This window comes from Herpailurus yagouaroundi, unplaced genomic scaffold (genome assembly GCF_014898765.1).
Source record: "Herpailurus yagouaroundi ecotype Mexico unplaced genomic scaffold, PumYag 161, whole genome shotgun sequence".
Classification (NCBI taxonomy): domain Eukaryota; kingdom Metazoa; phylum Chordata; class Mammalia; order Carnivora; family Felidae; genus Herpailurus; species Herpailurus yagouaroundi.
This window is the reverse complement of record NW_024412402.1, coordinates 20,471,452-20,492,091: the sequence shown is the minus strand read 5'-3', so window position 1 is coordinate 20,492,091 and position 20,640 is coordinate 20,471,452. Positions and strand designations below refer to the sequence as shown.

Here is a 20,640-nt window from a genome sequence, read left to right as displayed (position 1 = left end):
AGTATAGTTGGCAAGTGGGACCCACATCCTTAAAAACATAAGGTTTTGTGCCAGATTTAATTCTGCAAACATTTTATGTGCAGATAATTTGTAGGAAATGAAGATTACAAAAAAAGTCCCTCCCTTGGAATTTATAGTCTGAGAGGTGAGAGAAAAAATTTGTATAAACAAGATAGAAATAAATGACAGCTGCATGAGAAGTGACAAAATGCTATGAGATCTCCAAGTGGAAAAAATTTATTATTTAAAAAAAATTGTGCATGTATGTCTTGATTTTTGGAAAATAATTTCATGAAGTGTGGCATTTGAGTTTGATTTAGAGAGATGGCTTGGTTTCCACAGATTGTGGATGATTTGATGGATTAATGTGAGAATAGACACAGGGGGAATAGTATTGAACATATTTGGAAAATGGCCAGCAATAGTGTGGGGAATGAGGATGTTGGAGATGAGGTTAAGGCTAACAACATGCTGAGTGTGAACGTTGTTTTGTAGGTGTTTGGAGGCACTTGGTGGTGTTTTATTTGAGCAGGAACTGATATCATCCAACTTGTATTTTAGGAAGGTTATCCTAAAGTGGACTAAGGTGGTTAGCGTAATGGTAGTTAAGAGAATGAGCATCAGTCCTGGGACATCTCCTGGCTCTGTCACTCTTGGTTGTTAGTGTGGTCAGTCATGAGTTTAACTTACAAAATGGGGATAATGGTAGCACTTAGAGACTGTCCTGATAAATAAATGAGATTATCCAGGGCAGCATTTACTACATGTCTTAACACAGAGTAAGCGTTCACAAAAAAATGTTAGCTATATAAGAATTTTATTCTGTAAAAGGGCAAAGGCTAGAGGTAGAAAGACCACACAGGAAAGCACAGTGAGTCTATGTCACAGTGAGGTGTATGATATGCTGAGGCTTTTTTTCTTTTTTCTTTTTTTTTTTTAAGATAACATTTTATTGTGCCGTTGAAAAATCTTGTGTTTGTTAAGTGTGTGTGTGTGTACGTGTATGCGTGTTTAAAGTAAGTTCTATGAAAAGGCAGTTGATTATTTTAAATCTCATCCGTCTGTGTATCAGAGTAATCTTTAATGTGTGTGAAAGCACCTGTCAGTGACACTGGTGGGCTTGTGGTGGTGGTGCTGGAGCACAGAGTGATTAGCAAACCTAGTTGCCTGGGAAATCATTGAAGAATGACCATCACTGGAGTTTCACTCACTGCTTCCTCACTGTGTAACTTTTCTTATGGGGTCTTGAGAAATAAGAAGATGGAAAAGAAAGGATATGAAAGGGTGAAGGTGCCATTTACTTAGTTTGGTTGTTGTGAATTATGCTTGAGATGGTATAAGAGTCAGAAGGAAGAATTTTTTTTTTAATGTTTATTTATTTTGAGAGAGAGAGTGCAAGTTGGGGGAGCGGCCGAGAGAGGGGGACAGAGGATCTGGAGCAGGCTCTGTGCTGACAGCAGTGATCCCCATGTGGGGCTCAAACTCAGGAACCTGTGAGATCATGACCTGAGCTGGAGTCAGACACTCAACCATCGAAGCCATGCAGTGCCCTTAGAAAGAATTCTTTAACATAAAGGTGTTTTGTGTCCTTAGAGTTTGCAGGGACTATAAATAAATTCCATGGTTGTTTGGCCTCTAAGATGGGAGATTCAGGGTGAATAGATTTTACCCAAACTTACAGGAAAAATTAGGGTTAGAGCTATAATTGAGAAAATTGAAAATTACCTTGAGTTATCAAAACCCTTGGAGTCAACTGTGACTCTGCTTTTTCCCTAGCTCATCACCACTACATCAACAAATTCTGTTGTCCCTACCTTCAAGATCTATCTTGAACTAGGCCATTTCTCACTTTCGTCCATTGCTACCATTCTGGTGTAAATCACCATTATCTCCTTGACTAGCCCACGGCGATAATCCGAAACTGATCTCCATGTTTGATTTGCGCCCTGCCCTGTACTAGTCTTTATGTAACAGCCGGATTAATTCTCTTGACTAATTCAGGAAGTCATGTTCCTGTTATACAAAACCTGTCAGTAGCTCCCTGTTTCAGGAGTTCTTAGCACAGCTCGAAAATCCTTCCACGGTCGGGCCCCGTTTTTGGAGCCTTCTTTCTTGTCACTCCATTCACCCAATGCACACGAGCCATCAGATATCTACATAATTCACCCAGTTAAGAATTCACGTCTCTGTACATAGGTTTCCTCCTTACAGAGGTTTCTCTCATTACTCTCTGTGAAGCTGCAGTCCTGGGTTGTCTCCATTCACTTTAACAGGCTTAAAGCTTTTATCACTACCCCAAAAGTATACCTTTTAAAAACATTTGTCTTCCCCACTAGAATGTAAACTCCAAGAGAGCAGGACTGTATTTTTTGTATTGCCGCTAGTTAGAACACAATAAATGACCAGTATGGGGCACCTGGGTGGCTCAGTCTGTTGAGCAGCCAACTTCAGCTCAGGTCATGATCTCACAGCTTGAAGCCTTGTGAGTTCGAGCCTTGCATCGGGCTCTGTGCTGACAGCTCAGAGCTGGAGCCTGCTTCGGATTCTGTGTGTCCCTCTCTCTCTGCCCTCCCCTGCTCATGCTCATGCTCTGTCTCTCTCTCAAAAAATAAAATAAACATTAAAAAAAAAAAAGAACATAATAAGTGACCAGTAAATACTTGTTTAGTGGATGAATGATTTTATAAACAAAAGGAGATTTATATTTCTTTAAATCTGAGATCTGCTGTTGTCATCAATATTTATTTTATGTTCCATCTACATGCTGGAACAAGCAAAATAAAAATACAAATATTAAAAAAAAGCAGGAACTAGGGAAATAATAGAATTGTAATATGATATCCAAATAGCTTTTGCTTGAGGTAGTGTTTGGTGGCATTAAAGGAAGAAGCTTCCTTCTCACGCTACCTGTAAGTTAATCTTTCCGGTGACATTGTGCCAAACTTGAGAGCTGGCAAAAATTGTTTGATTCTTACAAATTTATTTACTATTTGATTTTGTAACTCTCATTTTTAAATTCCTATGGTATGTATTTAGAAGATTTCAATTTAAGTAAATTTCACCTCCAGACCAAGTTCTGACAAATGTTCAAGGTCTCAGTTCCAGATATCAGAGAACTATACTGAACTTAAATGATTGAGGGAGAAATGAACATGACACATACCAGAATGATCTTCAGTGTCCCTAAGAGACCCAGCATGCCTTGTGTATAAAACAAAGATCTTAGATGTGTCCTAAATTTGAATTCTCTCTGACTGCCATTGTGATTTTGGACAAGTTATTTAATCAATCTTTCTTTCTTTCTCTCTTTGTCTCTCTCTCTCTCTCTCTCTTTTTCTTTCTTTAATGTTTATTTATTTATTTTGAGAGAGAGAGAGCATGTGTGCATGCGTGGGGGTGGAGGCAGAGACAGAGGAAGGGAGAGAGAAAATATGTAACTTTTCTTGAGTCTGTTTTTCTAATGAGTAAAATGGGTATAGTATTACTTAGCTACTGAACAGGGTTGATGTAAGAATTAGATAAGATACTGTATAATATAGTTGGTACATAATGGTAAATAATATTATATTAAAATTTTATGTACATGGACTGCTGAGTGTATATGTTTTTGTATTTTGACTGTTTTGATATACTGTTTCTAGTTTTCCAAAGATATTTGATGGTATTACCTAACATGTTTTAAATCTATCCAATTGTTATAAAATCTAGTCCATTTGTTTTGCATTTTTTGTTTTAAAAAGCAGATATATTTTGAATTAATGAATTATTTAATCAAATAATATTAGAGGGCTGCCATGCCTCACTGGCTCAGTTGGTGGAGTGTGCAGCTCTTAATCTTGGGGTTGTGAGTTCGAGCCCCATGTGAGGTATGGAATTTCCTTAAAAATACAATCTTGGGGTGCCTGGGTGGCTCAGTCGATTGAGCGTCCGACTTCAGCTCAGGTCATGATCTCGCAGTCCGTGAGTTCGAGCCCCACGTCGGGCTCTGTGCTGACAGCTCAGAGCCTGGAGCCTGTTTCAGATTCTGTGTCTCCCTCTCTCTGACCCTTCCCTGTTCATGCTCTGTCTCTCTCTGTCTCAAAAAATAAATAAATGTTAAAAAAAATTAAAACAAAACTTAAAAAAAAACAATATTAGAAGTTATTAATAAGTGCCATAATTTCTGCTTGTAAAGATTAAAAGTTTTAATTAAAGTTTATTTATTTATTTTGAGAGAGAAGCAGAGCAAGTGAGGGAGGGGCAGAGAGAGAGCAGGAGAGAGAGAATCCCAAGCAGGCCCTGTGCTGACAGTGTGGGGCTTGATCTCACGAACTGTGAGATCATGACCTGAGCTGAAACCAAAAGTAGGATGCTTGACCTACACCCAGATGCCCCTAAAGATTAAAAACTTTTAAGATCTATGTGATGAGTACAGGGTGGTGTAAAAGGAAGTGTTGAATTCTGTGTTGTGCACCTGAAACTAATATAACAGTGTGTGTTAACTAACTGGAAGTGAAATAAAAACTTGAAACCTTTTTGAGATCTATATTTTTGAAGCTCTGTAATTGCATTTTAAAAGTATACTATGGATGTGCTCACTCATCTCATCGATGTTAGTGGAAGACCAAGTGCACAATATGGCTCAGTAAAATAAAATCACATTGAAGTTTTCAAGTCACAGATATCAACTTTATCAGATAATTTTGTTATGCTTCTGCAAGCTGTTTGTTGTTAAAATTTTGTGGCTTTACTCTTCAGATGCTTTTATGGTCTTGCATCTCTCAGGTGAGATAAGTAGCTTCATTCTATGAAGTATAGATTTTAATGAACCAAGAGGCAATAATAAGAAAAAACATCATTTCTCCCGAGTCCTCTGAATATGAATTAAGAAGGCAATAAGATGTACATAATGGGCTTAGAAAGACAACGCTGCAATAATGGCTGATGCAGAAAATGTTCAGTTATTTACCACTTATTTGATATAGCACTTAATAGCACTATTCTGGTCATTATTTGTAGAAAATACTTAGAAACCTCCTTTGACTCTTTCTTGATATCCTACCCCCTTTTCTGCTCTAACTTTGTAGAGACATGTGGAAATTTATGGTTAAGCAGAGTCAGTGGGTCAGAAAATGGGATAGACCTTTAAGAAATAATTTAAGGGGCAGTTAACTTGAAAGTTGCCTTAGAATAAGCTGGATATGCTGGGTTGGAATTGTGCAAATTGTCATGAAGACTTGTGCAAAGGTAAATGCAAGTACTGGGTCCTTCTGATGGTCTGCTCTTTGAAGTGCTGCACAGGGCTGCACTGCTGGAGGCTGCTCCAACAAAAATGCCCTTCGAGACATAGTATTGTGCAAAACCTTAGGTTACTGGAAAGCGGTAGCAGGGAAAGCAGTCTAGCAGGTAACAGCCAGTGTTTGCCTAGAGGAAATTATCTGGGAAAACTTGACGGAAAGAAATAGAGGTTGCAGCTGCAGCCTGCAAGCAGAACGTGTGCTTCATCTGTGTGAAAATGATTTTTCCTTCTTTTACACATATAGAGCTGGTTGGTCACCGTTACTGCTTTTAAGGTGTTAAGAATAAGGACCTTGTGTTCCTATTCTACAAAGCACGTTAAGCATTGTGCGTACATGTGCTACACTGAAGAAGGCATCAGCAGTTACTGAAGAGATGGCGTAATGAAAGGCTGGAGCCGTCAAGCATCGTCCTTAAAGGAATTCCGAGGTAGGAGACAAGGAAAACTTACCCACTGTAGTGGAACAGGAAAAAGTTATTTCTTTAGTTTGGCGTTACTCCTCTGCTGAGTGTCACGTATCCTGTGCTGTCAAGTCAGTAAATATTTCTACGCCATTTAGCGGTGGTCCAGACAGCAAGGACTTAATGAAAACTGAGAGCCAAAATAAGGAATATTTAAAAAAAATTTTTTTTACATTTATTTATTTTTGAGAGACAGAGAGAGATGGAGCGTGAGTGGGGGAGGGGCAGAGAGAGAAGGAGACAGGGAATCTGAAGCAGGCTCCGGGCTCTGAGCTGTCAGCACAGAGCCCGATGCAGGGCTCGAACCCACAAACCGCGAGATCATGACCTGAGCCGAAGTCGGATGCTTGACCGACTGAGCCACCCATGCGCCCCCAAAATAGGGACTATTTTTAAATACACTAGACATTTTAGTTGATTTGTTATCTTAACTGCTTTCAAATTAAATGCAAATTTCTGGAAAAAAAATAGGTACCTTGTGATTAGAATCCTGTTTTCTTATTTGTGTACATTTTTTCTCATTTAGAATAAAATCAGCTGATGGTAGGCTAATCACAGACTTTCTACTGAGGTACACCTAATGTTAGATGTAGATCAAATTTCATATTTATCTTTTAAAAAAATTTTTTTAATGTTTTTATGTTTTTGAGAGAGAGAGGGAGATGAGACAAAGAATCTGAAGCAGGCTGCAGGTTCTGAGCTGTCGGCACAGAGCCCGATGTGGGGCTCCAACTCAGAAACTGCAAGATCGTGACCTGAGCGGAAGTCAGACGCTCAATCGACTGAGCCACCCAATCGCCCCTCATATTTATCTTAAAATCCACATGACTTTTTGGAATGAACACACCATAATATGTTGAAATTTATATAAATATAACAGTGTTTAAAATTGACCCCCTAGGAAGATGTGACATTTTAACTTTTTCTTCCTTGGTACTTGCTGTAGTACTTCCATTTTGAGAAGTAATGTGAAGATGGTCAGTTTTGGGCTTCATTATCTGGTTTAAAATTTAACAGTTTGACATGCTCCACACCAAGAAGCCCAACCAGCATTCCACTTTTGAAGTATGTGGTTGGGTGTATGAAGGAAATGACCGGTCATTTTAGACATAAATACTCATTTACCTAACACCTAAGGGGGGAAAAAACCCACAGTTCTTCCCCAAACCAAATAAGGCCAATTATTTTTACACTTAAAAATATGAACTGTCTTGCTACTGAATCAAAAGATGGGACATGAATTGATACTGGTTGTTGGTACAGTTTTGATAATAGGTATAAATCTTTTCAAGCACTAAGAAGGGCTAATAAGAAAAATAAGCCAATCTAATTTACATATAGGTGAGAGATAATAGCATTTAAAAAAATTTTTTTTTCAACGTTTTTATTTATTTATGGGACAGACAGAGACAGAGCATGAACGGGGGAGGGGCAGAGAGAGAGGGAGACACAGAATCGGAAACAGGCTCCAGGCTCTGAGCCATCAGCCCAGAGCCTGACGCGGGGCTCGAACCCACGGACCGCGAGATTGTGACCTGGATGAAGTCGGACGCTTAACCTACTGCGCCACCCAGGCGCCCCGAGATAATAGCATTTTAAATGTGAAAGGAGTTGTTCACGTTAGCTTGATGAAATCTAATTTAAAATCCTTGAAAAGCTTCAAATAAGATCAGAACCACTGAACAGTAGACAATATTTTTGTCATCCAGGTTTGTGAATATACAAAACTAGGAAGGTAAGAATAGCTACCTTGGAGTAGTTTTTCTTTGGAAAAATACCAATGCTCTTTGGAATATATTTGGTTTGCATTATAGTCTTATTTAAAAATATATAGAATTTATTTTTTGAATAATCAGATGTTCAAAAGAAATAGAAGAATTTACAATATTCACTCATACATCCTAGATATTTTGAGTATAATTATTTTTTGTATATATATTTTCTTTTTCCTACTTTAAACAGAAATTGTAGCAGTGTTATACTGTATGCATTTTTCTGTATCTTGAAATTTTTTTTTTACATAATACAGAATTCTGTATCATTATATAAAGTGTCTCCTTGATCTTTCTTTCTTTTTTTTTTTTAATTTTTTTTAACGTTTATTTATTTTTGAGACAGAGAGAGACAGAGCATGAACGGCGGAGGGTTAGAGAGAGGGAGACACAGAATCTGAAACAGGCTCCAGGCTCTGAGCTGTCAGCAGAGAGCCTGATGCAGGGCTCGAACTCACGGACTGCGAAATCACGACCTGAGCCGAAGTTGGCCGCTTGACTGACTGAGCCACCCAGGCGCCCCTCTTTTTTTTTTAAAGGCTGCCTGATATTCTCTTGAGTGACCATATCCCAGGTTTTTTTTTTTAAACCAGTGCCTGTTACACTTTTAGGTTGTTGCATTATTGTCTTGATTCCATAAATACTTTGGTCTTGAAAGTCATTTGTCTCTTAACTTCCAGGCAGAAATATTGTACAGGTTCCAAAAGAGTAAAGAAGAATGTTGGCAGCTAAGTAGGGAGGGTAGTCTTTAACCAGTGTGTTATTGCTAGAGGTAAAGAGTTCATTTCAGGACTTTTTTTTTTTTTTTTTCTATTTAAAATTATGTAGTTTTTTAATCTGCTATCATGCATTGCCGCACGTTACATCATAGCATTCTCCAGAAAGGGCTTGCAAAAAACTTGAACTGTCCTGGGCAGCATTCTGGCATCTACTGGGAGAAACTTGTGTCACTGAACCTGTGATCTGGGTTTGTATTCCCATCATGCTGGGATGGGGGCAAACCTGAAATTCTGAACTGTGTCTTTTGTACTTTACCCTCATTACATTGTTTTTGTAATTAAAAAAAAAGAAAAAAAAAACCCAAGCTAGTTGTAAACATTTGAAGCAGTGGTTCCTATGTACATTATTCACCTCCTTTCCTTTTTAATTTATATTGTTGCATTTATGTATTTCTAAAAATATTTTATTTTTTAAAAAACTCATTGTGTCAACTTTTATAAAAAGAATATGATGCTCTATTTAATCTTGGGGATTTCTTCCACTTAATATTACATTGCTAAAATTTATCCTTGTTTTCACTTGTCACTAAAATTTATTCATCTTGTATGTATGTTTCCTTCTGTGACTGTTAACCAGAATTTATTTATGTGGTCTTCTGTTTGTGGACATGTTAGTTGTTCCCCAGTTTTTGTTTTGTTACTGGTGAATTGTGCTTCTGAGAATATGCTTAGACTTGTTTCTGTTGTACATGTGCAAGAGTTTCTCTTAGGAAAATGAGCTGTTAGATCATAGCATATGTGAATGTCCCACTTCAGGAAACAATGCCAATCTGTTTTCCAAAGTGCCTGTGCCACAACAAACAAATTCCTGCTTCCGTGTGTTGTGAATACAGACAGGACTCCTGCTCTTATAGGATCTGCATTCTGCTTAAATAAGTAAAAGAAGATAATTTCAGAAATATTGCAGTGTTGTGTAAAGAATAGACAAGAGTGTTGTGAGTTGGGTGATGGGGTCGTTAGCCAATTTCTACTTATTAGAGCTAAGAGTGATGGCAAGTTATTGGAGGGTTGTTTTAGTCAGTGTGGTCCCGGATGGCCTCAGGAGGGACTTCTGAGGTGAGGCCCGGGTGAAGAGGCAGCTGGGTCACAATCTGGAACTCTGGGGGTAGTAGCGCAGAGGCGCTGTGAAAGGGACGAACGTGGTCTGCAGCAGGAACAAAAAAGCCACTGTGGTTGGAAGGCAATGGACCAAGGGGGAAGTGAGAGATGGGCAGGGCTGGAGCTTGACAGTGAAGTGAAGAGCCATCAGAAATGTAAATAGGTGAGTGATGAGTGATGAGGCGAGTATTTAGATTTTGGAAATACCACTCTCACTACCCCTTTGCTAATGATTACCAGACCCGTCTGGGCAGGACTGGGAACAGGCAGGTGGATGAGGTGCAACAGCTGGTCCAGGTGAAGGGTGGTGATGGCTTCCGCTGAGCTTGTAGAGGACGGGAGAGAAACAGTGCAACTCAGGGTACGTTTTGCGGAGAAAGCAACAGGATTTGCTTATACAGTAGTTGGGATTTTTAGGGGGATACAGGCTTGGAATTTCCAAAACATAGTCTGCATCAGTGGGGTCAGGGCCATGCCATCCCCGCTGAAACTGGGGGCGAGCTGGTCAGAACAGCCTGAGGCCTTGGAGATGTGGGTTGAGGAAAAGTAGTTGAGCTTAACTGTCAGAATTTCTGCGTAATCCAGTTACTTTTGTTTCTGTGTAATTAGAATCGATAAGATACAACTTATTCATAAATTGACGTTAGGTTTAAACACATCTTTTAATGTAGCATTTTAACCAGATTAGCTTTTGCAAATCACATCCTGTTGTACATACGCTCAGATGTCTGTAATTTCTTGTGACCAGAGACTCAGTACCCCAATAATATCACTTATTCCTGGTTTTACTATTTTTTTTTAATTTAGTTTATTTATTTATTTTGAGAGAGAGAGAGGGAGAGAATGTGAGCAGGGGAGGGACAGAGAGAGAGGGAGAGAGAATCCCAAGCAGGTTCCACATTGTCAGCGTGGAACCTGATGTGGGGCTTGAACTCAAGAAACATGAGATCATGACCTGATGCTTACTGATTCCCCTCCCCTCCCCTCCCCTCCCCTCCCTTTCCTTCCCTTCCCTTCCCTTCCTCTCCCTTCCCTTCCCTTCCTCTCCCTTCTCCTCCCCTCCCCTCCCCTCCTCTCCCCCCCTCTCCCCCCCTCTCCCCTCCCCTCCTTTCCCCTCCCTTCCTCTCCTCTCCCCTCCTCTCCCCTCCCTTCCTCTCCTCTCCCCTCCTCTCCCCTCCCTTCCCTTTCCCTCCCCTCCCCTCCCCTCTCCTCCCTTCCCCTCCCTTCCCTTCCCTTTCTTTAAACTTTATTCATTTTTTTTGAAAGTGAGAGAGAGAGGGCAAGCACACAGGGAGGGGCAGGGAGAGAGAGAGAGAGAGAGAGAGAGAGAACCCCAAGCATGATCCCACAAACTGTGAGATCATGACCTGAGTTGAAACCAAGAGTCAGATGCCTAACCAACGGAGCCACCTGGTACCCCAGATTGTTTGACTCTTCTAGCTCTTGGTAGCTCTTTGCACTCCTCGGCTTGTGGCTGTATAACTGGTCATCACCTCTGTCTTTACATAGACTTGTCCTTTGTGCTCTGGTCTCCTCTTCTGTCTTATGAGCACACTTGTCATGGCATTTAGAATTAACTCCAGAATCATTTCATCTCAAGATCCTTAACTAACATTTGCAAAGATCTTTTTCCTAAATGATGTGATATTCACTGGGTCTGGGTATTGTATTAGGGCATGGACATATCTTTTTGGGGGCTGAAATTCAATCCACTCCAGTGATGGGAACCTGTGAAGTCCTACTTGAAAACCTAGAAAACTAAGAGAATGGTGAGGTGGTTACTCACAATTAGGAATAACTACCTTTGGCTTTTTTCCCCTTATAGAACCCAGTTATACTGTTAGAGGCTTCCCTTTGGAGAAGCATGAAGTTCATGTGATGAGGCGTTCTTTCCACAGCACAGGGCCTGCTTGCAAGGATTCTCTCTCTGCCCCTCCCCTGCTTTGTGTGTGCGCTTACTCTCAAAGTAAATAAACATTAAAAAAAAATAATATATAGCATTACTTAGTGTGTATTAAAACTATGTAAAAAGTGCATGTTTCTCATTTAAAAAAAATAAATGAGTGTATTCCATTTTTTAAAAAATACTTATTTTTAAGTAAGCTTTATGGCCATCATGGGGCATGCTCCTGAGATCAAGAGTCACATGCCCTTCCAGCTGAACCAACCAGGCACCCCTTTCCTCATCATTTTTTTGGATATCATCCATGTTAATATACAAAGATATTGTTCATTTTGGTTGTTTATATTTTGTATGAATATTCCACAGTTACTTCATCCATTACCTGATTCAAAGATACTTAGATTGTTGCAAATTTTTTGCTGATTGTGCTGCCTTAAACAGCCCTGTACATGTTTCCTTGTGCACATGGGTGAGTTCTTTAGGGTATCCTAAAAGTAAATTGCTGGGTTGAAGAGTACATATAACTTCAGTGTTGGTAGATTTAGACAGATTTATCTTTAAAAAAAAATTTGTTTTTAATGTTTATTTATTTTTAGGAGACAGAGCACGAGTGGGGAAGGAGCAGAGACAGAGAGGGAGACACAGAATCTGAAGCAGGTTCCGGGCTCAGCTGTCAGCACAGAGCCCGACATGGGGCTTGAATCGCGAGATCGTGAATCGCGAGATCATGACCCGAGCCAAAGTCAGTGCTTAACCGACGGAACCACTCAGGCACCCCTAGACAGATTTATCTTTAAAGAGGGTGTACCAATTTGTACGCAAACCAATTGTGTATTAGAATTCTTGTTCACTGCCAAGTGTTGGTTAGGCTGGTTAGGTATCTTTTTACTTTTTATTTCTCATTTAGCTTCAATAGCCTATTATATGAAAAATGCTTGTTTTTGAGAGAGAGAGAGTGTGTGAGTGCATGAGAGCAGGGGAGGGGGAGAGAGAGGAAGATAGTGAATCCCAAGCAGGCTCCGTATAGTCAATGCACAGCCCAGCACGGAGCTCAGTCTCACTAACTCTGAGATCATGACCTGAGCTGCAGTCTGGAGTCAGATGCTTAACTGACCGAGCCACCCAGGTGCCCCTGACCAATTTTGTTTTATTCAGAGTTATTCCTATCATCCAGGATTATTTTGAAGCAATCTCTGCCATCATATCATTTAATCAGTAACTGTTTCTTTCTTTTTTTTCTTTTTTTAATTTTTAGTGTTTATTTTTGAGAGAGAGAAAGTGTGAGCTGGGGAGGGGGCAGAGAGAGAGAGAGAGAGAGAGAGAGAGAGGGAGATACATAATCTGAAACAGGCTCCAGGGTCTGAGCTGTCAACATAGAACCTGATGCGGGGCTCAAACTCAAAAACCGTGAGATCATGACTTGAGCTGAAGTCAGAGGCTTAACTGACTGAGCCACCCAGGCACCCCAGTCAGTAACTATTTCAATGCTTAATGCATGTCTCCACAAAAGATTAAAGGCTCAGGGCTTTTTTTTTTTTTTTTTTTTTTTTTTCTTTATAAATATTTTTAAAAGTTATTAAATTTTTTTTTTTTTTTTTTTTTTTTTCCTTAACAGTATTGATAATTATTTAGCATAGTTAAAAAAAATTTTTTTATGTTTATTTTTGAGAGAGAGAAACAGAGTGTGAGTTGGGGAGGGGCAGAGAGAGACTGGGAGACACAGAATCTGAAACAGGTTCCAGGCTCTGAGCTGTCAGCACAGAGCCCAATGCAGGGCTCGAACCCACAGACCATGAGATCATGACCTGAGCCGAAGTCGGATGCTTAACCAACTAAGGCACCATGGTGCCCCTAGCATAGTTTTCTTTCTTCCCTCCCTCCCTCCCTTCCTCCTTCCTTCCTTCCTTCCTTCCTTCCTTCCTTCCTTCCTTCCTTCCTTCCTTCCTTCTTCTTTCTTTCGTATAACTTACATGTAGTAAAATATTAAGCATAACACATTTTAAGTATGTATTTGATGCGTTTTGACAAATCTGTATGTTTGAAGAATCCATACCCCAATTAGGGACTGTTCCATCCCTCCAGCTGGAAGAAGATCTATGCAGATTTGACCCCTGTGGAAGAGACAGGGAAGAAAAGAAAGGTGGGTAGGAGAAGCCCGGACTGTGGTGCAGTACTAAAGTTCTGTTAAAGCTGATGGGGTACCACTGAGCCCAGGTCACTTCTCAGGGGAACCACATGCTTCCTAGGGACAGGCTTGCCTTTATATCCCTGTGGCACTCTGTCATTGGCTAGCAGCAGCTTGTGAGCAGTGTGGCAGGCAACATTCTAACGATGATTTCCACCCCCCAACCCTTGATTCCTTTCCCCTGATGATTCGATCAGACACTGATCTAGGTACTGTTCAGAGGGAGTTTTTAAAAATTTATTATTGAAGTATAGTTGACCTACCGTGTATATTAATTTCAGATGTACAACATAGTGATTTGACAATTCTGTACTCAATGCTCACAATAAGGGTAGTCACCCTGTGTCACCAAACATTGTTACCGTATTATTGACTGCATTCCTTATGCTATACTTCTCATCTCTGTGATTTATTTATTTTAGTTGGAGGTTTGTACCTCTTAATCCCCTTCACCTATGTTGCCAGTCTCCCCACTCACCTGTACTCTGGCAGCCGGCAGTTTGTTCCCTGCGTTTAAGAGTCTGTTTGTTTTGCTTTTTAGATTCCACACATAAGTGAAGTGATGTGGTATCTGTCTTTCTGCTACTGACTTACTTCACTTAGCAGAACACCCCCTAGGCCCATCCATGTTGTCACAATGGCAAGATGATTTTTTTTAAGGCTGATTAATATCCATTGTGTATATATATTTATATACCACATTTTCTTTGTGATTCATCTGTTGATGGACATTGGGGTTGTTCCCATATCTTGGCTTTTGTAAATAATGCTGCAATAAACATAGGGGTGCTGATATCTTTTTGAATTAGTGTTTTCATTTTCTTTGAGTAAATACCCAGTAGTGGAATTACTGGATCAGATGGTATTTCTATGTTTAGTTTTTTGAGGAACGTCCATACTGTTTCCACAGTGGTTGCACCAAATTACATTCCCACCAACAGAGCACAAGGATTCCTTTTTCTTCACATCCTCACCAACACCTGTTTCTTGTCTTTTTGGTACTAGCCATTCTGCCTGGTGTGAGACACAATTATTATGTGTTTGTTTGCTATCTGTATGTCTTTGGAAAAATGTCTGTTAAGGTCCTCTGCCCATTTTTTTTTTTTAATTGGAATGTTCTTTTGGTGTTGAATTGTGTAAGTTCTAGATATATTTTGGATATTAATTCCTTATCAGTTGTATCATTTGCCGATATCTTCTCCCAATCAACAGGCTGCCTTTTTTGTTTTGCGGATGCTTTCCTTTGCTGTGGAAAAGCATTTTATCTTGGTGTAGTCCCCGAAATTTACTTTTGCTTTTCTTGCCCTTGCCTGAGGAGACATATTCATAAATATGTTGCTAAAGTCAGCGTCTCCATAAGATTATTGCGTATGTTTTCTTCTAGTTTTATGGTTTCAGGTCTCACATTTAGATCTTTAGTCCATTTGAGTTTAGTTTTGTATATGGTGTAATAAAGTAGTCCAGTTTTATTCTTTTGCATGTAGCTTTCCAGTTTTTCCAGCATGATTTATGAAGAGACATTTTTTTTTTTCCATATGAGGGGTATTTGCAGATGTGATTAAAGTCTCAAGTCAGTTGCCCTTAAAATATGGATGTTATCTGAATGGACCCGATCTAATGACACAGGCCCTTTTAATTTTTGTGTTTTTTTTTTTTATGAGAGAGAGAGAGAGAGAGAGAGAGAGAGAGAGAACACAAGTGGGGAGGGGCAGAGAGAGAGAGGGAGACACAGAATCTGAAGCAAGTTCCAGGTTCCGAACTGTCAGCACAGAGCCTAGTGCAGGGCTCGAACCCACGGACTGCGAGATCATGACCTGAGCCAAAGTCGGACACTTAACCGATTGAGCCACCCAGGTGCCCCTGACACAGGCCCTTCTAGAAGGAGTTTTCTCAGACTGGTGGCAGAAGGGGATGCCAAGAGAGATTTCAGAGCATGAGAAGGATTACGTGCATCATTGCAGGCTCAGAAATAAAAGCGAGGGGACATGTGATGAGGAATGTGAGTGTCCTCTAGAAGCTGAGAGTGGCCCTTGGGTGACTTCCAGCAAAGAAATGGGAACCTCAGTCCTACAACTGCAAGGAACTGGATTTGTGCAACAACCTGAATGCGCTTGGAAGAAGAATCTTCCCAGAGCTGACAGATGGGATTAAGCCTGGTTGACACCTTGATTTTGGTCTCATGAGACCATTTATTCATATAGTCATTAATCTCATCAGAAAAGCTGTCAGGCTCACGATATCAGATACAGATTTTCCCCAAATCTAGCTACTTGAAAGTTCAAATTTTATTATTTGCCACGAATGCTGGCAGTTGTTTTCCTTGAAGTGACAGGCTTACTTCATTATTGAGAAAATATCTGCCAGATAACATAGTTTGAGTAACTGTAATTTGTCCTCTGTTCTTTCAAATAAAAACGGTGTTCAGTGAAAAAATGGGGCTAGTTCATCTTGTATCTTAATCACTATAATGATTTCCTAAACATAATCATCTGTTGTATTTTGAAGTCTAAAATGCTTTATACACACTTTCCATTTCATCACATAGAATATTATATAGAGAGATATGGATTCAGGGTCAAGACTGAATAAAATTAATAATTTTTGCTGTTTTCTTTAAGAATTTTAAATGAAAGTATGGGGCACCTGGGTGGCTCAGTCAATTAAATGTCTGACTCTTGATTTCAGCTTAGGTCATGATCTCATGGTTCATAAAATCAAGCCCCCTTGTCGAGCTCTGTACTGAAAGTGGGGCCTCCTTGGGATTCTCTCTCTCCCTCTCTCTCTACCCCTCCCCTGCACATGCTCTCTCTCACAAAACAAATAAACATTAAACAAAAAAGGATTTTTAGGGGTACCTGCGTGGCTTAGTCAATGAAGCATCCTACTTCAGCTCAGTTGTTCCTGAGTTCAAGCTCCATGTTGGGCTCTGTGCTGACAGCTGGAGCCTGGAGCCTGCTTCAGATTCTGTCTCTCTTTCTCTCTGCCACTCCCCTCCCCTGCTCTCTCTCTCTCTCTCAATAATAAATCAACATTAAAAAAATTTAAAAAAGAATTTTAAAGGAAGGTAGACTTTGCAATTTGAAATTGTGAGTGCACATTGGTGAAGAATACAGTGACTTAATACTACAGTTTATTGCACTGCCTTTGTTCATGGTTGTACCGCCTTTGTTACCCATCATGGTAACACAGTGAAGAGGTAATAAGTTACTATGAAAATTGTTTTCTTTTGATAGACCCCTGAAAAGTTTTTGGGGATCCTCAGCTGTCCTTTGAGAACTGCTGTCCTACATCATTACCAGCATTTGTATTCTCAGTTTTTCAATTTTAATTTTTTTTTTCCAACGTTTATTTATTTTTGGGACAGAGAGAGACAGAGCATGAACGGGCGAGGGGCAGAGAGAGAGGGAGACACAGAATCGGAAACAGGCTCCAGGCTCTGAGCCATCAGCCCAGAGCCCGACGCGGGGCTCGAACTCACAGACCGCGAGATCGTGACCTGGCTGAAGTCGGACACTTAACCGACTGCGCCACCCAGGAGCCCCCAGTTTTTCAATTTTAACCATGTAATAGGTATATCTTATTATGTTTTTTGTTGTCATTTTCTCAAGGCTAATGAGAATTGAGCACCTTTTTATACGTTTAGGGGCCGTTAAGGATATCTTCTTTGTAGTGGGCCTAAAAGGACACTTACACTCTTGATGGAAGTAGACAGCCTTCTGAGGCCCAGTTTTTTAGACCCAGTGCACTTAAGTCAGTTAGGAAAAAATGTCATTTACCACATAGCTAGTAGTTGTCTTTGCTTTTGAAACTTAAAAAAAAAAAATGTCTTTTTAAATTTTAGAGAGTATGAGCCAGGGAGAGGGGCAGAGGGAGAGAGAGAGAGAGAATCTCAGGCACGTTCCATGCTCAGCACGGAACCTGACTTGGGGCTTCATCCCACAACCCTGGGATCATGTCCTGAACTGAATCGAGAGTCAGATGCTTAACCCACTGAGCCACCTGGCGCCCCTTAAAATTTAAAAAAAAATTTTTTTTTAACATTTATTCATTTTTGAGAGAGAGAGATGGACAGTGTGAGCAGAGGAGGGGCAGAGAGTGAGGGAGGCACAGAATCCGAAGCAGGCTCCAGGCTCTGAGCTGTCAGCACAGAGCCCAAAGTGGGGCTCAAACTCACAAAGTGTGAGATCGCGACCTGAGCCGAAGTCGGATGCTTAACCGACTGAGCCACCCAGACACCCCCTTGAGCTCTTTTTTTTTAAGTAGGATCTGTGCCCAGCATGGAACTCAAGACCCATCAAGAATTGGATGCTCAACCAACTGAGCCACCCAGGCTCCCTGAAACTTTTTATTGGAGTATAACATCAGTTCAGTGAGGTGGTTTTTACTTTTATTAATCTTGGTTTTTAAAGATTTACTGATTTTTTATTTACTATTTCATTTATCTTTGTTTATGGTTTATTTCTACTAATTTTGAGTTTAACTCACTTGTGCTTATTCTAGGTTATGGGTCAACAGATGATTGATTTCAAGTCATTTTCTTTCTATTTTAAGCATTTAAAGCTCTAAATTTCCCTCTAAACACTATTTTTATTGCATCCTACAAGTTTTGATGTAGTATATTTTAATATCATTTATTATGAAATATTTTCAAATTTCTTGTTAATTTTTTCTTTGACTCATTTGCTATTTATATGTTGCTTAATTTCTAGATAAATTTGAGTCTTTTCTAGGTATTGTTACTGATTGTCAGTAAAGCAAGTTGATTTAATAATATTCAGATTTTCTGTATCCTTAATGTTTTTTTGTCCAGGATTTCTAGAGAGGAAGAGAGTTGTTAAATTTTCTTGTTATTGGGGCACCTGGGTAGTTCAGTTGGTTAAGCATCCAACTTTGGCTCAGGTCATGATCTCTTGGCTCGTGGTTTGAGCCCCACATCAGGCTCTGTGCTGACAGCTCAGAGCCTGCCTTGGCTTCTGTCTCCCTCTCTCTGTCTCTCTGCCCTCCCTCTCTCAAAAATAAATAATAGACATTAAAAAATCCTCGTTATTATATGGTTGTCTGTTTTCCCCTTTATTTTCATTGGTGTTTACTTCATGTATTTTGAATTTATGTTATTTGGAACATATACATCTATGATTGCTGTATTTTCCTGATGAGTTGACTTTTATTATTTGCAAATGTCCCATTTTACCTTTGGTTATACTTTTTTTTCTTGAAGTCTGTCTACTTTGTCTTATAGTGACTATGGTAGTAACAGTTTAGCCAGCTTTTCTTTGGCTTGCTATGTTGACTGTTCAGCCAGTCAACTTTTACTCTTAGCCTATCTTTGTGTTGGTTTACAACCCTCTTTGGAGATTCCCAGGCAAAATCTGAAACCCGTCCCCTTAGGCAGAGGGCAGGAAGAGACCCAAGAAAGAGGTAGGCCACTCCAGGTTGGGAGGTGACAGTTTAAAAAAAAAATTTTTTTTTTAATGTTTTATTTATTTTTGACAGAGAGAGAGTCAGAGCATGAGTAGGGGAGGGGCAGAGAGAGAGGGAGACACAGAATCTGAGGCTCCAGGATCTGAGCTGTCAGCACAGAGTCCAGTGCGGGGCTTGAACTCACGGACAGGGAGATCATGACCTGGGCCAAAGTCGGGACACTCAACCGACTGAGCCACCCAGGTGCCCTGGGAGGTGACAGTTTTAATGAGCAAAGAGAACTTACATACAAGGCTTGAGTTGGGCAGCGGTAAGATAAATAGATCCTGGCACTTGCCTGCCAAATTTTAAAAGTTTATAAAGAAGCCTTAACTAGGTTTAGTCAAATATATCGTGCATGTAGGTGTTCTGAGTACCACATCACTGTCTCCAGGCTGTGTCCTTGGAGCAGCCTGAGGGAGTGGGAAAGCCAAGTGGATCCCACATTCCAAGGAGTGGGGAGGGGGGAGGAGCATCTGAGTGCCTAGGCCCAGCTCATGGGTCAATCGGTATTCATGTCTTTTTGATGACCTTTTCCAACACTTTGCTTTTATTAATAAAGGGTATTACTTTTCAGCAATGTACAGTTGGGTCTTGCATTTTTATCCAGTCAGGCACCTCTTCATTTTAATTAAAGTATTTGGTCTATTTATATTTAACCTACCTGCTAATTCCAATATCTGGGTGATTGCATGTTTTTTTCTGTTGACAGCTTTTCTCTTTACTATGGCTTAGTCATTTTTTTTGTTGTTGTTTTATATACTAGTCATTATGGATGATGCATCATAGAGGGCCTGTCTTTTGTTATCTTTTCCTGAGTATTAATTTTGCTTCTAGTAGGCATTTGAATTACTGGCTGATCACATTGAACATTCAGTACCTTGGTTTTATACTGTGCCAGCCTGGACTGGTTTTGCCTTAGTCTGAGGGAACTTCTTTAATCCTGGGACATTGTCTTTGCTGTTAACATACGCATTATAAAGCCTGAGGTGTTTACCCAGTAGTTAACTTGGCTTGGCTTGGCTTGGCTCAGTTAGAAAATTCTGTTTTTCCTATGGTGGGCAGCAGCTGAGATACCTTACTCAGCCTCTTTTAGCCTTCTAGTTTTTCTTGCACATGTGAGTTAAAGAGTCAGCCAAGAATGTGAATTGAGCTTATTTTTAGAGTGTAGGTTTCCTCTGTAGCACTCTTTTTTTCTGGAGTTTCCATCCTCAAATTTACACTCACTTTGGTGACCCCAAACTGTCACTTAATATGTCAAACAAATAAGACTGTGGCTTTCTGCTTTAACTCTACACACTCCCATATCATGGGAACTGGGACATGCTCTCAGGGGAAAAGCCCATCTATGTGATCTCACCTATGAGTACAGTTGTTTCTTAAATGGTTGAATCCCTGCTAGTTTTGCTGACTTTCAGTTACTGTTGCAGGTCGGGTTCTTTTGGGAAGCAAACTTTATGGGACAGAGATTAATGGGAAGGAAGTTTATTAGGATATTATTAGTATCAACACCTGAGGAAGGAAAGGAAGAAACGGGTAGAGGGAGAAGTTAAGCCAAGGTGGTCTTTAGAAAGGCTTGAGCTGACCCTGTGGGGGGTTCTGAAACGGGATAATCCTTCAATGTTGTTTCTAGTTGGGATGACTGGGCCAAACCCATATATCCCTCCATTAGATGTTCTTCTGTAATCCCTATCCAGTCTTTTT

General features: G+C 40.1%; 1 protein-coding gene across 2 annotated transcripts in view; it reads left to right on the top strand.

Moving 5' to 3' along the window:
* The window catches only part of ARHGAP32 (Rho GTPase activating protein 32), a 309,577-nt gene that overhangs the window by 47,209 nt on the left and 241,728 nt on the right, over positions 1-20,640 (top strand). Inside the window, exon 1 of one of the 2 annotated variants that reach the window (XM_040483527.1) lies at positions 5,524-5,706. The exons of the other annotated variant lie outside the window; for it this stretch is intronic. The gene's annotated coding sequence lies outside the window, so the exon portion shown is untranslated. Of the gene's footprint in view, positions 1-5,523; positions 5,707-20,640 lie in introns of those variants that run through there. 2 annotated transcript variants of the gene reach the window in all.